The sequence below is a fragment of the Ipomoea nil genome, unplaced genomic scaffold, assembly GCF_001879475.1.
Source record: "Ipomoea nil cultivar Tokyo-kokei standard unplaced genomic scaffold, Asagao_1.1 scaffold3141, whole genome shotgun sequence".
Classification (NCBI taxonomy): domain Eukaryota; kingdom Viridiplantae; phylum Streptophyta; class Magnoliopsida; order Solanales; family Convolvulaceae; genus Ipomoea; species Ipomoea nil.
Window position 1 is genome coordinate 26,657 of NW_017619569.1, and position 13,369 is coordinate 40,025.

At 32.5% G+C, this 13,369-nt stretch overlaps 2 non-coding genes across 2 annotated transcripts; both read right to left on the reverse strand.

The window, feature by feature from the left end:
* Positions 1-981: 981 nt before the first annotated feature.
* Positions 982-1,053, reverse strand: TRNAP-AGG. The gene has a single exon. It is a non-coding gene; the product is annotated as a tRNA-Pro (tRNA).
* A 10,294-nt stretch (positions 1,054-11,347) lies between these two features.
* On the reverse strand, positions 11,348-11,419 carry TRNAP-AGG. Its single transcript has one exon. It is a non-coding gene; the product is annotated as a tRNA-Pro (tRNA).
* Positions 11,420-13,369: the final 1,950 nt, after the last annotated feature.

The window sequence follows — 13,369 nt, forward strand, 5'->3', positions numbered from 1 at the left end:
ATAAAACGTAAAGTTGAGGGCTTTTGATAGTTTCTCATCAATTAAATTCTTGGAAAAAATATTTTTAACCAATTGATAGAAATAAATTTGCAAAAAAAATAATTAACATATTCGGAGTTATCATAGAAACATAAAAATTAAATACCTAGAAAATTAATTAAGATGTTTGATTCGTTTATCATTTTATGATTTTTAAAATATTTCTAAGAAAAATAAAACATAATGATGAATAATTGGGAATTCAATAAATTATTTGTAAATTAAAAAAATGTTAATTCCACTTTTGGCCTAGATTTATAAGTGATAGTCCACTTTTAGAACTTTTTATCAAAACATCCACTTTTGGTCATAATAGTATCGTGACATGACCAATTTTGGTCCTCTATCAAAAAATCGTTGAAATTTCGTTAAATTGAAAGAAATTTTGATCTTTTTAATACAAAGTGCGTTGACCCGTTATATTTTTTATGTTTACTTTTTTGAAAAAATCATAATTTAAGAGTTAAATGTTCTTGTATTTAATAAAATTTCAACGATTTTTTTGATAAAGTACCAAAATTGTCATGTCAAAATAATATTAGGACCAAAATGGATGCTCTGATAAAAAAAAAGGGACTAAAAGTGAATTGACACCTATAAATCTAGGACCAAAAATGGAATTAACATATCTCAAGATATTCTTGTATGCAACAAGAATATTCAAAATTTAAAACAATACATATATAAAAATGTGTTGAGAAACAAATTTATTCAATAAATACTGTTGTCATCTTTCGTAATGGTTAGAGAGAAAAATTTCTTATATTTATAAAAGACATTGAACCTTAGCCAAGAAGGATAAATACATAATTGAATAAAATTGATAGATTTTCAATCACGCATAAAAGAATCCTACTTGGGATTTGAAATTTGAACTAAAATTCAATTATAGAGCCAACTTGCACAGGTTGTTTGTAGCTGAACTGTATTCAATTTGAATAAGGGGCATTCCGAGAATTGAACTCAGGACCTCTTGCACCCTAAGCAAGAATCATACCACTAGACCAAATGCCCAATTTAAATAGTGTCTAATTTGAAGTAATATAATACTAAGAGGTTTAAAGATAGACAGCTCTCATGAAGAGTCAAACTTAAAAGCTTGCAATTACTAAACCAATTATCCAACTAACTCGGTTAGGGGTTGCATATCATTGTTGGAATTTTAAAATTTTCGACCACCTGAAAGTAATCTTAAATCAAGTCAAAAGCAAAACGTGGCCGGAAATAGCAACAAAGATTTTTCCGTATACCAAAAGTGATCGAAACAAGGCTTTCGACTTGATTTAAGATCACTTTCAGGTGGTCGGAAATTTCATAATTTCCAGCAGTGGTTGCACCCTATGTATCCCAACTTATCTTATATAACTTGTTTTGATTCAAGTTATATATATGACAACTTTGGTAATATAATATAATATTATTGCACATCAAAAATGAGTTGAAATAAAATAAAAGTAATGTGATTACCTATCACTACAAAAAAAAAAAAAAAAAAGTAAATTTATTTACGAAAAAACTAATGGGTAAATTATTAAAATTCATAGATATTTAATTGATTAAACAAATTTTTGAAAGTAAAACAATGAAATTCATAAGTATTATTTAAGGTGTAGCTATTTAATCTAGGAAAGAAGGGTCAGATTGGCCCCCAAAGCAAATTTTATAATGACTACCAACTTTGTGTTTGGGGAAGCTAGTTTTAGAGGTGAAAAGAAAAGAGAGGAAGCTGGGTAAACAAAATGTTTAAATGGGTTGTTGGGGCTGACTGAGAAATTTGGAGATGACTATGAAAGCTGAACAATCATTATTGTGCGGACCATGGTCTACAGAAGTTGTGTGGACCATTTTTGTATATATAGTGTAATATAATGTACATTCAATACAACAATAATGTACTTTTAGTATATTAAAAATGTACATTATTTGTGTACTGAGTGTACATTCAATAGACAAGTAATATATATTAAGTATATTAAAAATGTACTTTTTGTTATGGTCCACACAATAATTTGGCAAAGCTGAATTCAAAGATATTCCCATGCATACAAATAACAAACGGAAGAAAAGAAAACTCAACACCGGCCTTGAAATCCTTCTTCCAATTCAGAAATCTCATTTCTTGCTAAAAAAAATAAAAAATAAAATAAATAACTAATAAGAATAAAACTAAAGCCCATTCAAAACACATCCACTTGATCGCAAAAAATTGTCAGAGACAATGAAACCAGATTTCATAATTTCCTCAAAAGGAAGTAGATTTTATGCAATAAATGGAAACGGCATACATAAAATATAGAGAAAAATAAACTATGACTATAACAAAGTGATATGATGTAAAATAGATATGAAGTCAATAATATAAAAATATTTACTAATCAATTCATACAACTAATCAAAAAGTACAAAATCCTGCAGATTAGGACGTGGATATTGTGATTATTGTCCAACAAGGTAGTTAATTTGAGTGAATAAAACTAGAAACCTAGATTTTGCAACTAAATTAAATTAGAAATGGACCATCACGCAGGTCGTTATATCGCGTGACCGAGGGTGTGATACAAACACAAGCCATGGGTGTGCACTGGGCCAACTTAATTGCACATATAAAACCGTGTATGAGAGGTTCAACCAAAAGGGTATTAACAAGAACCAAACTTATAACATTTTAGGTATGTATGGAAATCACATACTCTACTCATTTAACAATAATTGCTTGTAAGTGTTTAGCCTCGTGGGGAAACTTTAAAAAGAAAGTGTACTATTTTGTAATTCAACAATTATTACTCACTACAGGTAATGTAATATTTTGGTATCTTAAAATAAATTTAAACCTCATGGGGAAACTTTAAAAGAAACTAACATACATCTCCTACTCAGTGTATAGTACTAGCTATATGTGTAGGTAGGTAAGGTAGCATTTTGGTGTCTTAAGAGGCATTTAAAATCTAAATATCAAAGCCAAGTTTCAATCTTGGGACCTGTAGGTTATGGGCTCACCAGCTTCCAGTGCACCACTCTAATTTGCTATATTTTAAATAATTGTTTTATATTAAAAATTTGTTTTTGGAAGTTTTTGTTTTGTTATGCTTTAATAGAAGGCCACCGTATGAGTTTTTTTTTTTTTTTTTTTTTTTTTTTTTTTTATCCTGTGATCTTTCTTCGAGGGGAGACACAGAGGTGTGATATACGCACAAGGTGCTTAGCATGATATATAACACACAATACCTATTCATCTTTAATAGTTTTTTTCAATTGTTTAAATATATACGACTAATAATAGTAACATGATTTTGACACTCTCGCCCGCATGGGTAGCTCAACTGGTCATAGAGGTGAAACTTTAGAAGAATGACCAGGGATTGAGTCTCACTAGCGGCAGTGTGGGAACAACCTCTCAAAGTGAGGGTGGCTCCTTGTGCGCAGTGAGCACCTCCCAAATGTTCTGTTGGGCCGGGGTGTGGGAGGCCCTTAAGGTTGTGGTTCAGCCTTTTGGAAGAATGATTTTGACACTCTCTTTCAAGGGCATTCTAACTTAATAGCCCGCGAAATTTAGGATGTGAATAAAATATTGGATAATGTCAATAGCAATTATAAGTTATATATATGACAACTTTGGTAATATAATATTACACTATTGCCACATCAAAAAATGAGTTAAAATAAAATAAAAGTAATGTGATTACTTATCACTACAAGAAAAGTAAATTTATTTACAAAAAAAATTGATGCATAAATTATTAAATTAAAATTCATAGATATTTAATTGATTAACAAAATTTTGAAAGTAAGACAATGAAATTCATAAGTATTTAAGGTTTAGCAATTTAATCTAGGAAAGAAGGGTCAAATTGGTCCCCAAAGTAAATTTATAATGACTACTAAGTAGTAACTTTGTGTTTGGAGAAGTTCTAGAGGTGAAAAGAAAAGAGAGGAAGCTGGCTAATCAAAATGTTTAAATGGGTTGTTGGGGCTGACTGAGAAATTTGGAAGTGACTATGAAACGCTGAATTCAAAGATATTCCCAAACAAACAGGAAGAAAAGAAAACTTAACACCGGCCTTGAAATCCTTCTTCCAATTCAAAAATCTCATTTCTTGCTAAAAGAAAATAATAAGAATAAAACTAAAGCGTATTCAAAACAAAATGGATGTTCTGATAAAAAATGACTAAAAGTGAATTGTCACTTATAAATCTAGGACCAAAAATTGAATTAACATATCTCAAGATATTCTTGTATGCAACAAGAATATTCAAAATTTAAAACAATACATATATAAAAATGTGTTGAGAAACAAATTTCTTCAATAAATATTGTTGTTATTGTTATAAATAATATTAAGTGTGGACATTATGATTAGAATATGTAACGGTTGTAACGGTCAACATTATTGTTGTCATTATTATTAGTCTATTATATATGTTGTACCCCCATTTTGTAAGGTTGAGGATGAATGAATATTGTCTATCTCTACATATTTTCTTCTCTCTTTCTCCTTTTCCAATATCATCTATTCTGCAATGTTCATCGATTATGTTCATCGGTTAGGAGCTAAAGGCCATCGGGCATAATCTCCTACAACACGTTATCAGCACGCTCAATCCCGGTGAACGGTAACTTTTATGAGTTTTTTATGCCTTATTATTTTGATATTTTCCGGATGCCTCAAAATCATATGTGTTTATGCTTTATGCATTTTTGAATTTATGAAAACTTGATCATATGATTATATATTTTGATAATATACTTCTGCATTCGTAAGTATATATTTACTGTGAATATGTATATCATGAATGAATAAGTTTACTGGGCAAATACATATATTTCGTAGCAATGAACCAAAAATATTGATGTTGATGAATATTTGATGAGGAACCAAAATTTTTTTGGCCTATGCTTATATGTGACTTCATATCAAATATGCGTACAATTTTCTTGCAATATCTAAAATTCTAGTTGCTAGATGTACTAAGTCTGGAATTTTGCATATGATATATATTTTTTTTCCGGAAAAATTGTATTGCTTTCAATATATGCACTATTTTTTACATACTGGCATGAAAAATATGATTGATTAATTATTTTTTGGTATGATAATTCGTTTAGTACAATGAGAAATTGTTTAGAATGAGTTTTTTTTCATACCTTTCTTCCCCCTCCATCGCCGTCGCGCCTGTCATCTGAGCCACGTCGGAGGTGTTGTAGCGGCGGCATGGGGCGGCTATTTTTTTGCGGCGGCTGTCCAGCAGTCCAGCCCCTGTTTTTAGAAGTGATCGGAGAGGGACAAAAATAGATCCCGTTTTTTCGGCCGATCGTCCCCCATTTTTTTTCTGATCTGCACCATCATCGCATGGTGGGTTGTGAGGATGGCCCTATGGGTGGCCGCCGTAGAGGCGAGCGGCGGCTATTACGAAGATCGTGGCCGCGTTACTGACGACCGGTGGTGGTCTGCGGCAAGGGCGGCGATCAATAATGGCGGTTGGCGGAGGTCTCTTCGTTTTATCAAAACCGTTTGCGTAAATACAAGCCCCATAACGCCAGAAGCGTTATTAATTTCGCGTTGTTTACGGATGATTTTTGCTTTTATTCCTAAAAAAAAAAAAAAAAAAAAAAAAAACAACGCCAGAAGCGTTAATTCCTACTTAGGATTTGGATTGGACCACCTTTAAAATAAATGGACCATCTTTATTTTTGAACCCTTCTTACATAAAAATCCTAAGTCCCATATTTTTTTTATAAAATATGTTTTTTCCTTGGTCCTCATTAAAACTATTTCCCGTAGAAAATAGTTGCTCTTGAAAAAAGAGAATTCACTGAGCTCGCACTCAATGAAAGAAATTTCTTTATTTGGGTGTTTGATGTCGGAATATATCTTGCATCTATAAAACTGCCAAACACCATCAAAGAGGCATCTACGAGTATTGAGGCCCAGAAGGCAATACCGCTCATTTTTCTTCGTCACCACCTTAACCATGACCTCATACAATGAATATTCAATCTCTATTCCATGCCTTCGAGCATGCTTCTGCTTGAACGATTCTTTCATATCTAAATGCAAATATACCATATAGTGGATCGTTCTTAAGCATTATCTTGATACCCATTTTTTCTCTCAATTATATTGTGGGCTGTTTTTGGAATAATAAAATATTCCTAATAATTCTTGTAGCTTATGCCATATGCTTTTGCATCCCGTCGATGCGCATGCATAGAATTAGAGAGCTTAATTAAAATACATAATATTGTGACACTTTCTTGATGTGACCACCAAATACATTGTATGGTCGGTGCACTTGTTGTCAAGTGTCAAATTTTTGTTGTGTCACAAATTGCTATCTCATGCCTTACAGGATGTGAGTCATCACAAAAGAGCATTTACTGATTTGCTCTTGATGGTAGCAATTGTTTGCTATACGCCATATATTTTAAGATTTATTATAAATCTTACTAGACGCTTTGCCTGGATGGCAAATCAAAGCCACTGTTTATTATGGGACAATCCCTGAAGGATCGTTTTAATCAACAAGTGGTCATAGTCTGAATTCTAAATATAGTTTTGCCTAGAAGGTAAATCAAGAGCACTATTTTTATTTGTCACCCGTTATCTTGCCCCAACCCTCGATTATAGATATTTGATCTAAAAGGATTTATAGACCCTAAGTCAATCCCTGAAGGATATTTGGTGTATGCGGGTCTTATTGTCAAAGGTCGTATTGTACTCCAGTAGTAGTACATGACAAAATTATGCTAAGTGTTTGGTCATTGGGCTATTTTTTTTAATAAGGTCTGGAAGACCCTGAATGTGGATTGATCTTTAAGGTGACTAATGACTCATGAATGAAGTTTGCAACTTCTATTTCTAATGCTATGCTACTCTCCAAAAGTCAATATTGACTCACATCATGTTGGTTTGCCTGAAGCAAACAAGTTGTGATTTTTTTTACACATAGTAATCACTGCCTGAAAATTCTGACCGGCGCAGTTTGAAAATTAAATTCGTGAAAAATACTTGTTGAACTCCTTTTGGCATGAAATTTTTTCTGGAGAACCTAGACTCGTGATATTTGATGTCTGTAAAAATATTTTGTTAAAAATATGCTTTGGTTATTCCAGAAAAATTTGTAAAGTTTTGGCAGTGTGCTGCCAATTATTTTTCTGCCTGGAGCAATGTTGTGAAAAATTTCAGAAAAAATACTTTCACACCTTGGATTGAAATGAAAATTTTTATGTACGTTCTAGACTTACTGAACTACATATCTGCCAAATTTTGTGTCAAAATGTGTTACCTTTTTCCCCCCGAAAATTCTGCAATCCAGGTCAAAATTCTGAAAATTTTCTGCCGTTTTCAGCTTGTATATCTTGCTATTTTGTGATGTTTTCATGCTGAGATATGAAACTATGAAATAAAATGAGAGTTTGCTTGGAAAAGTGCTGTTTTTGACGCCCCGAAATAGGAATGAATGGGCCCGGCAGCGAACATGTGCTCATTATTATTCGGCGAACGGTACTTCTCTCATTTTTCTAATTTATGAATTAATAAACAATATCTTTTGTCATGTCATGCCTTGTGTGTACCAAACATGATATTCTTTATTTAATGGATGTGCATGACTCAGTTGAGTGTTTGGTGTCCAAGACATAAGGGACAATTATATCACATGTTGCATGTGATTCTCTTTAATTGACAACATTTAGCATATAATCTCTTGATTATGTTCACATAAGAGATTTTGTTATTTATCTTGTTGGCAATTTATGATTTGCTATAGGCCATAGCTATTGAGATTTATCACCCAACTTATAAGTGGGAAAATAGCATGAATTCTCAATATGGTTATGTTGCACCTGTCGTTGCTAAACCTTAGCTTGCATGTGATAATAGTTAAAGGCTATGGCATGTTTACAGTGCTAGTTTCTGCTATAGAAACTTTTTGACATGAGATTTGGGCATATGATATTTAAATTTATAGCCCTCATTATTTTGTATATTTATTTGCCCTGAAGGTAGATTAAGGATTTTAATTCTCTAAGTCATCCTTTTAGGATGAATCTTGACAATGAATTCTTGACCAAAAATGGTCAACCTATCCCATCAATCCCCGAAGGATTGTTTGACGTTACTATGAGTCAAATTCTTTTTATCCAAGTCTAACTCAATGCATATCACAAATCAATCCCTCAAGGATTGCTATACCCCCTTTTTCACCTAGTACGTGATTTCAGAAGTAACATTTTCCTATCTGCGTTATTTTATTTGCGCAGTCTATTTTATATCACCACCACAACGTACCTCTAAAAGGGCTATCAAAGAAACCTCCGTCTATTGATTAAATACAGAAAGCCCATGATAGGGGATCAATACATATAATTGGGTACGTTGACTGCATTCCTAATGAAGATTGTTTCTCGGCATTAGGGGGAGATAATATACTACTCCGTAGCTTTTTGGAATGCCAAGAAATTTCATAAGGATAAAAACATCTTCATTATTTAAATCCATGTACTAGTTAGATTGAACTGGAAGTTCAAAAGATAATCTATTTGCGATTTTAGCAAATAATCTGCCGAATACATCTATTGATCATAATGATCATAAAAGAAGTGACTAGGTCCTATATCGTTGGACCAAACATATCTATTGATACTCCTTGACACCAGAAGTGTAGGAGACCTATCGGTGAAAGAGATATGAATCATAATACTAGATCTAGTAAAGAAATATTGTCACTCTTGAAATAGTTTGAATAATTATGTCCTGCAGACATTCGTCCAGATGACGAAAAACCCTGGTAAGACTTATAGGTGCACCAAACAAACGTAATACTAGGGATGCGGAACGACCAGATCAAAATATCTTTGGGAAATGTTTAAAATCTGGTTGTTTTAGAAATTGCCATTACTTTTACAAATATGGGAGTTTTACAAAAAAGTTATAGTTGTCGACAACACAATTGCTATTACAAATTGCTCGTTATATAATCTGGATCCAGAGTTAAGCACCAGAAGTGCCATGACTATTTAATATATAAAGGAGCAATTAAGGCATAGCTCGACTCGCTAAAATGAATAAATTCTCTTTATAACAATACACCATTTGAGTGTTAACCCTGAAGGTTACAAATGGGTGTGTGCATGAAAGAGAAATAAGAATAATGAGGTGATAAAGCGAGTTTGTAGCCTATGGGTTCACGCAGAGACCCTTAATTGATTTTAATCAAATATAATCTCCCACGGTAAATGGCATTAAGTTCCGCTACATAATACAATTGGCAGAATAATAAATTTAGATATGCAGTTAAATTTATCTTGAGAAATCCCTGATGGATTCATAATTCTCATTTTTAAGTATTATTATGTGTCATTATCTACTATTTAAAGGGTTGCGAATGGAGTTAATATCCTCATTGAAGGAATAATATGTACCATTGTGTGCTCGATAAAGGGTTGATAATGAACTTATTTATTATTTATTATCTCAGTCAAGATTGATGGTGTAAACATCAATGAAAGATATAAAAAGCTTGATGATGTCAGTTCATGTTTAAAGACTGAGACTTTTGAAACAAAAAGCTTGTGAAAGCTATAAGTATTATCTCGACTTGAAGATCGAGTTTTTCTTTACAGTTTTTTTTACACCAGTCAGCCTACATCTAAAAATGCTTTTTCATATGTCTATATGCATATAAGTGTCATGTTTTTATCAAACTAAAGGTTGCCTAATAATCTCTTGAAGTAGATAAGGAACCTTTTTGGACTCGAAGTCCCTTACTTCATTATCATTGGAGCACCATTATAGAACCAGAAGTTCCATAACCGCAACATATTTGCGATAAAATTGCTAGCAAAATCTAGTGCTCCCCCTACAAATGAAGTACTTGAATAATGATTAACATATTCTCCGGTATCTTCGAGATACAAAGACATGACATTTATGTAAGAAACCATGATACGGTTTTAATAGGCTACTTGGGTACTGGCTGTTTTGTTTGATCCCCGCAATGCCAAGTCCAAACTGGTTATACAATGAATTTCCCTAAATGTTCAAAATGAGGACAATAACACTTGTGTTGCACAAATGTTATATTAGCTCTAGAAGAGCCATAAGATTATTGTACACTACTCTAAGTGACAATCCAGAAGATTTGTCCAATCCGTCTCTTCAAAATTTGAAATATATGTAGAACTTGAAGATTGTTATCTTCAGGGGGAGACTGGAAGTACATTTACTCAAATCAATCCGGAAGATTGAACATTGAACGTAAAATCCTGAAGATTAAGTCATAAAAGACTAACAATTGCGCACTATTTGCAACACATAAATACATAAATATCATGTACTCTTTTCCTCACTAGTTTTCTCCCATTGGGTTTTCTAGTGTGGTTTTTAACGAGGCATGAGTATGATATAGTAATGACAATGAGGAAAAGTTGCAAAATAATTGCTTAAATGGACAAACCCCAAAATCCTGAAGATTATGCGGTTTGCGCCCTGAAGGCTTATGGTTGTACTCTTTTTCCCTTAACTAAGTTTTTCCCACAGGGTTTTCTTAAGTTAAGGTTTTTAATGAGGCAATCAATACAATATATGAATTTACAAATATCATGTACTCTTTTCTTCAACTAGGTTTTTCCCACGTGGTTTTCCTAGTGAAGTTTTTAACGAGGCATGAATGTATTCAAATATACTATCCATATACCTTGTACTCTTTTCTCGACTAGTTTTTTTTTCCACAGGGTTTTTCTAGCGAGTTTTTAACGAGGCATGGTTATAGTAAGATAATGTCCAAGGGGGAGTGTTATAAATAATATTAAGTGTGGACATTATGATTAGAATATGTAACGGTTGTAACGGTCAACATTATTGTTGTCATTATTATTAGTCTATTATATATGTTGTACCCCCATTTTGTAAGGTTGAGGATGAATGAATATTGTCTATCTCTACATATTTTCTTCTCTCTTTCTCCTTTTCCAATATCATCTATTCTGCAATGTTCATCGATTATGTTCATCGGTTAGGAGCTAAAGGCCATCGGGCATAATCTCCTACAACAGTTATCTGTCGTAATGGTTAGAGAGAAAAATACATAATTGAATAAATTTGTTAGATTTTCAATAACGCATAAAAGAATCCTACTTCCTATTTAAGACTACATGTATGTATGACTTCCTAAGCCAACTTTCCCAAGTTGTTTGTAGCTGAACTAAAATTCAATTATAGAGCCAACTTCCCCAAGGAACTGAAATTCAATTATTATAGAAGATAGTAAGTTGTTTGTAGCTGAACTGAAATTCAATTTGGAGGAGTAAGGGGCATTCCAAGAATTGAACTCGGGACCTCTTGCACCCTAAGCAAGAATCATACCACTAGACCAAATGCCCAATTTCAATGGTGTCTAATTGGAAGTAATATAATACTAAGCGTTTTAAAGATAGACAGCTCTCATAGAGAGTCAAACTTAAACGCTTGCAATTACTAAACCAATTATCCAACTAACTCGGTTAGGGGTTGCATATCATTGCTGGAAATTTTAAAATTTCCGACCACCTGAAAGTAATTTTAAATCAAGTCGAAAGCAAAAAGTGGCCGGAAATAGCAACAAAGATTTTTCTGGATACCAAAAGTGATCGGAACAAGGCTTTTGACTTGATTTAAAATCACTTTTAAGTGATCGGAAATTTCATAATTGCCAGCAGTGATTGCACCCCATGTATCCCCAACTTATCTTATATAAATTGTTTTGATTCAAGTTATATATATGACAACTTTGGTAATATAATAATATTATTTCCACATCAAAAAATGAGTTGAAATAAAATAAAAGTAATGTGATTACTTATCACTACAAGAAAAGTAAATTTATTTACGAAAAAAATTAATGGGTAAATTATTAAAATTCATAGATATTTAATTGATTAACAAATTTTTGAAAGTAAAACAACGAAATTTATAAGTATTTCAGGTGTAGCTATTTAATCTAGGAAAGAAGGGTCAAATTAGCTCCCAAAGCAAATTTATAATGACTACCACCTTTGTGTTAGGGGAAGTTTTAGAGGTGAAAAGAAAAGAGAGGAAGCTTGCTAATCCAAAACGCAAGGAGTGGTTTGTATCACTCCATCACAATGTTTAAATGGGTTGTTGGGGTTGATTGAGAAATTTGGAGATGACTATGAAAGCTGAATTCGAGGATATTTCCATGCATGCAAATAACAAATGGAAGAAAAGAAAACTTAACATAAAATCCTTCTTCCAATTCAGAAATCTCATTTCTTGCTAAAAGAAAATAATAAGAATAAAACTAAAGCACATTCAAAACACATCCACTTGATCACATACAAAATAAAGACAATGAAACCAGATTTCATAATTTCATCAAAAGGGAAGTAGATTTTATGCAATTAATGACAAACTATGACTATAACAAAGTGATCTGATGTAAAATAGATTTGAAGTACGTCAATAATATAAAAATATTTACTAATCAATTCATACAAATAGAAAGTACAAAATCCTGCAGAGTAGTACATAGGAGATGCATGGATCCTAGCAAAATTTGATGGAATTAGTTTATTTCATTCTAAGATTGGGCATTGAACTTGTGGAACAAGAACCTTAGATTCTCAAAGTCCCAACACAAGGAAATAGTGTCACCAGGGTGTAAACTCCTCCTTTTTACAAACTCTGTATTCCAGTTGTTGGTGAGAAGAAAGCTACCCGTCTTCCATTGCTTGAGGGTGAGTTGATGCTGTGACTCAGTGTCCAAATCCCATATTTTGACTCGCTCTCAACCCATTCCTGTTTTGACAAGCTTTACAGCTCTCCATATCCATGAGAGGCAATACGTATTTTGTAATTTCCTCTTTGGGTAGCAACAACCTTGATGAAAGGTTGACATCACTTGTACTTAGGCGCTTATGCATCCAGTTTTGATGATGATTATCCACCACCTTCTGTTTCTTGGCGATCACTCCCTCCTCCTCCTCCTCTACTGGTTTCTTGGGACCAATAGTTATCAATCTTTTGCTGTTAGATATATTAAATATAATATACTTAATATAATATATATTAAATATAATATAATATATCTATAATATATATTAAATATAATATATCTATATATTATATTTATATATATTGAGAAGAGAGAGAGAGGAATAGATAATTTTATTGATGATTAGAAATGCTTGAATAATAAATCTATTTATACTAGATAAGATAATTCAAATGCTAAAATAAAGGATTTAATGCTCCATGTAAAGCTAACATCATGGCCATGTACTGCACCTATAATTACTCCCATTATTTTTAACCAATTAACTAACTACTTGGTT